Source organism: Pinus tabuliformis, chromosome 7 (genome assembly GCF_031772625.1).
Source record: "Pinus tabuliformis cultivar Carrire ecotype Pingquan chromosome 7, CPIR1, whole genome shotgun sequence".
In the NCBI taxonomy this organism is placed as follows: Eukaryota; Viridiplantae; Streptophyta; class Pinopsida; order Pinales; family Pinaceae; genus Pinus; species Pinus tabuliformis.
The window spans coordinates 205712442-205718359 of record NC_142293.1 but is presented as its reverse complement, the minus strand read 5'-3'; the positions used below and the strand labels follow the sequence as shown (position 1 = coordinate 205718359).

The 5918-nt window shown below is 38.9% G+C and overlaps 1 non-coding gene across 1 annotated transcript; it reads left to right on the top strand.

Moving 5' to 3' along the window:
- The first annotated feature begins 5378 nt into the window (after window positions 1-5378).
- On the top strand, window positions 5379-5465 carry TRNAM-CAU (transfer RNA methionine (anticodon CAU)). Its single transcript is given in 2 exon segments — window positions 5379-5416; window positions 5430-5465. It is a non-coding gene; the product is annotated as a tRNA-Met (tRNA).
- The last annotated feature ends 453 nt before the right edge of the window (window positions 5466-5918 follow it).

The following is a 5918-nucleotide window of genomic DNA, read 5'->3' as shown; positions in this document are numbered from 1 at the left end:
CTGTTTGATAAACAAACTAACAACACAGGAACCAGGACCATGAACCAAGATGCATTCAAATTAAACAAGGAGGAACAATAAATTATCTACAATCGAATTGAACCAGGAAGGAACAACATATTTCAAATCAAGATTATAGTCGAAACAAACTGAGCGAGTACAACATTGCAAAGAAGATACCACAGGTACATTTTACAAAAATATTTTGATAAACAGAATCTAAATTATTTTCATTTCAAAGAGTCCAAAATATACATCGAACTGGTCGTAACATTGGATGAGCTCCAGACGGTATTGAACAAAAAACCCAACAAGGGTTTATAAAAATATATGTATTATCAAACAGCTAGGTTCTACCCTGCTCACAAAACTAATAACGTATTCAAAGAAACCCGAGACAAGCACAATACTGCTCAAGAATATGATATGACAAAAACCCTCTTGGGGTTTTAAGTTTTTTAATGCAACTAAACTACCAGTCACAAAGGAAAGGCCCTACCCTTTTCGCACAGGGGAGATTTGACCTTGAAGTTAGCAAGGAGCTATCCAAGTTCAATACTTGTAACCACAACAAAATACCCAAATCAAAAAGACAGAGAAATACGATTGATAGACAAGACTACAAAGAGAGGAAGCGAAGAATTCCGTTGATAACTTACTTGGAGAGACAAGTCATCGAACCAAAAAATGAGAAGACCAAAATAAGCATGAGCAAGACTCCGTCACAATGCGGTTACAAAGGGTTTTTACCTACTCACAAAGGACCCCAAAGATCAGTAAAACGAAGACAAATGTTGATGGAAAGAATTAGAACAGAAGACTTACATGTGTGTGACGAAGCTGAGGTGCTCAAGAGCGAAGCTGAAACCTGTTGAACACGCAGAAGACGGTTATAGAAGTCACATACAAAACTATGGAAATTCGAGCAGAAGTTGAAGGATAATAGTAACAAAACGAACAGTTTTACCAAGAATGTGTGTCTCGTGAAGACAAAGAAGAAGTCGAAACCATTTCCCACAGACAGAGAACCTCCACAGACCACAGATGATCACAGGGTCGAAACCCTTGCCCTCTCATTTTTCTCAGGCCTTGTGACGAACAAGCAGAAGTGACTAACAAAACCTAAGGATGAAAAACAAGGGTCTTTTAACCGGAGAAATAAGCCCACGGATTCAGCTTGAGATCACATGAGGGTGATCGCTTAAGGAAAGGGTGTAGGTAGGTAGAATTAATTTCTGAATTAATTATAAGTTCCTTGAAGTACCAACACTGACAGTATTAAATTTATTTAAATTAAAGTTTGCATCCTCAAGTTCTCCACCAAGAGGCCTAGCACAGGTAGGCTCAAGGACCAGATTAATATCCCTAACTTCAAAAATCTATATCTTCCAAGCTATTTGGAATTTCGAGCCAAGAGCTCATTCGAAGGGAAAATTATGCTCTAAAAGATGGTATAGGAATCATATTGAGAGGTTGCCTCTAAGGTAGTGAAAAACATTATTTTTAATGTCACTAGTCATCAATTAGTGCAGAATTGGAAGTAGGACAAAATGGCCTCATGGAGAATAAGGCCATTTGGAAATGTAAGGCTTCATGGCGAATTTACTAGGAGAGCTCAACAATATATATTTCATCAATGACAATATGCCTAAGTCCTGAGCGAGTGATACTTTTGGCTGTCAACTTCCACCAACTATAACTCTTGATCTAGGAGGTCATTTCCAGACTTCCACATACCATTGGAAAACTCTTTCCGAGCACTAACCAATTTTGTTATCTCCAAGAGTATCTGAGCTAATCTCTTGAGGTAGAATCTCCTTCGAAGTATGGGAATCCCAACCATCATAGGCATCATTTTATGGCTTCTCCAATAACCCTACTACTATGATGATTCTTTACAAGAGACTATAACAACCATGGGACTTCCCCTGAGCTTGACACATCAAGCACATTAATGCTAGCCCAGTTACCATCATAGCTAGGCTAGTGGACATCAATGCTAATTTTCTTAATATCATGCCAACGCATTAGTTGCAACCAACATCCATGCTAGTCTGGTTGACATCAATGCGAACACTCTTATTGTCACTATCAATCTAACAATGTCAATTATCCAAAAGATGTGTTCTAGATCTGCAGTTGTTGTTGCAAAAGATGCACTCATGGCAATGACAAGTTAGTTCAAGAAAGATCAGTTCAACAATCAACTTACATGTAGAAAAACAATCACTAAGGGAAGGGATTGCATAATGTTGGGCTCAAGATGGGTAGACTAAGCATGGAAATACGCATTGCACAGTTATGGAGGAAGACTATGCAGATTAGGATTGCAAGGGAGCTAATTGTGCACTAGATCTTCACAATGCGCAATTTCTACTAGGAGAGAGAGAGCCTGGATTTCACAATGCACAATTTCAGGTAACAGACAAGGGTCGCTGTTGCCTGTGATTTCATAGTGCACCACTAGGGAAGGCTAGTGACTACGCGGTGTGTAGTTTTAGCTAGCAAGCAAGGGCTTCTATTGGAAGAGATTGTGCAGTGCGTAGTTGGAGAGGTCAGCAAGGCTCAAGGATTGTGCAATTTCTTCCAAGAGAAGGGTCGAAGAAACAATCAAATCAGTCGCAGACATAGAGAAAACAATATTTTGCAAAGAGAAGAAGATGCATGCATAAATATACCCAACAATAGTAACTCTTGGTAAGCGAAAAGACAAGAAATGTGATGCAACATGTGTAAAGAAGCTCAAAATACTAAAACGACACGTGTACAAGTTAATAAGAACATAAACGCCACTTACAAGAAGAATCGGGCAAAACGACACATGCAAACACAAAAGCGACACTTGAGAAACTTAGCGAGAAAAGCAATGCAAATTAAATCTAGAGCTCCTTGAACTCGTGAGAATGGCTAGAGCTCCAATGGCGAATGTGAGGATGAGCTCTATGAGCCTCTCTTATATAGATTAGCACTCATGAGATTAGGGTTAGGGTTTCTTACATGCATGCCTAAAATCAAGGGGGGACTGACATTTGTCTTCAGAACAAACTTGTACCACACTGCTAGATAAGAATGTGCACCTCCTATTTTCTAGGAGTGTGTTGTTGACTAAAACCAGGGATTGCATAGTTAATTGGTTGAAGAAACTGCGCAGTTCCCAATGACAAGGGACTATGTAGTTCTGTTGCACAATGAATTGCGCAGTTTCATCTCACAAGGTGACTCTGCAATTTGCTTCTACCGTTGCATGCCTTAAGGGTTGCACAATTCAGTGTCACAACGAGTTGCACAGTTCCTTGTGACAGAGGATTGTGCAATTCCTCAAGACAAGCCATGCAACTGGTGTTTGATGAAGGCATGAATTAGCTTATGTTTGAGGAGAGTTGTTTATCTTCAAAAGTTGTGCAAGTGTTGTTGGCAAGGCCTAATTATCGTCATGATAACACAATTAAGACATCACAACCCTCACATGAAATAATAAGCCATTGTGACACTTAATAAACAATAAGAACACTTGACGCTATCTAAAATGAAAATTCTTATGATCGAAGGTAGCTCCAAAATCAAAACATAGGCAAAATTTTAGAAGGGGTTGTAGCAGCTACAACAAAACCACACGGATGACTTGGGTTGATCTAGTTGCGTTGTGGCCATGAATGCACAAAAGGCTGACTCCTCCTCTATCTGCGCTACAACATGAACATGTTGTTGAAACCCTCCATTACTACTCTTCTAGTGGATGAACCTCTTTGTGTAGTGCTTCTTCATATGGTTTTCCTTTTCCTGGCCACAACAATGACAATAATTTTCCCCTTGCCCACTGCCATGGAGAATACTAATAACCTTAGTTACCTCAAAGTATTTTCTATCCCAAATTTGCCGATTCCGTTAATCCCAAATTACTTTAAACAAAACTATGTCAAATACTCAAATCACTAATAGTTAAAACCACTTCTTCAAACATAATATAGATATCCAAAATATGACATAATATGTATTTCATGTCATAATCTGCATCAAAAATTTAATAGCGGCAATGATTTAATTTAATTCTCCTTTTAGCGAAGATGGTTCGTTTTATAACAAAAAATTGAAAGCTTATTTAGCCAATTCAACATCTTACAACGAATCTGCCCTGTGATTGTCTGTATGTTTAGTTATTTCCTTTCACATTACTCAGAAACTGCCCCAGTTTGTCATTTATCAGGGTTAAAGTTCAACTTTAAATCTCTGCAATCAATATCAATAATATTACTTATGTGATCTGTAAACCATAACTATGTTACTTAGTGATCTGTAATCAGTAACTGTATTATGAAGCATCATTGTTCCACTGCTTGATATATAGCAGTTTGTCCGCGACATTTTGCGCCTTCTGAAAGAGCTACACAGTCCACTAACTCCTTTCCCGTGGCTTTAGAAGAGCCCGTTGCTCTACTGCTTCTGCTTTTACCAAACCCTAACCCTTGAGCCCAGAGAGTGCCAAAACACAGTGATTTATGATGTTATTTCTGACTTACTTGTCATTTTGAAGCAAGTTATTCAGAGAAGAAAAATTGTCCAGAGTGTGCAATTACATTGATAAACCCACCAACATCATCTTCCTTAGCAGAAGAAACAATCTTCATCCCTCAAGATTGAAAGGAAGTGAGTGCAGTTGAGGAGGCAGCAGGGGATCCAATTCAATTCGATCCAAGTGAGGCAAAGGCAAGGAAATTTCAACAATTTTCAATGGAAAAAATCAATAAAATAGAAGATGAAACATTAGGCTGGAATCAAATAAAAATAAAGGCACGCATACGCCCTATCGGTTGAGTAGAGCCAAAAAGGACAGAGAAGAGGCGTCGAACGAGAAGATGATGAGGCGGCCTTCAAATCATTTAAATTTCTTCTGCATAATTTGGTAATTCGCCTTACAAAACCCAAACAATACCTTTGCAACTTTTACCTCTTGCTCTACAATTGATGCGGACACCTGCACGGTTAAGATGAATCTACTTAGAAACTAAACAGAATGCCGGTGTGAATCCATAAACTTTGTGAGTTCTAGCCTCCAAAAAAACTCGAAATCCCATCTCAAACAAGGCAAGTGGACTCACAGACAAAAGAAACATACAATTTTTATAGTTAGTTTATACGCCGATGGAAGGGTGAAAGGCTTCGAATCTTTTCCACTGCAAGGAGATGACGCCTTCGCTACAGTAAAAAATCTCGAGCTGTGGCTACAACTTTTGTAATGGACGGGGCTCATGATGTCACCTCATAAGCTTTCTTCAAGAATCTTGTTTATACAAGAAATACAGTGAATCAAAAAGAAAAGAAAAAAAAGACCCTACAAACAATCATACACCAAGAAAACCCTACAATTGGCATATACAACAGGGGTGGTGGCGCAGTTGGTTAGCGCGTAGGTCTCATAGCTAGTCTGAGAAATCCTGAGGTCGAGAGTTCGAGCCTCTCTCACCCCATGTCCCCTTTTGCCTAGTGGATGGAGTATTGAACTCCATTAAATTTCTTTACTGTAACACGTTAACTTAATTAAAATTTCTTTATTGTCACTTGTAAAATTTCTGAATGCAGTGATCTATGTACGCCAAACAGTTTGTCTGAGAAATCGTGAGGTCGAGAGTTCGAGCCTCTCTCACCCCATAGCCCTTTTTTCCTACCGGACGGAGTATGGAACTCCGTTAAATTTTCTTTATTGTTACTTGTACAATTTCTGAATGCAGTTCTCTATGAACGCCAAACAGTTTGTGTGGCGCATTCTTCGAAAAATGTTAATGAACCGGCGGTGTTGGTCCTCAGATTTCTGTGCTGATATGATTATGCTCATTATGGAAAATTACAAACATGAACTCAATCTTGGAAACTTAAAATGATTAACGAACGTTAAAAAGTGTACGAATCGTCCACAGCAGGGT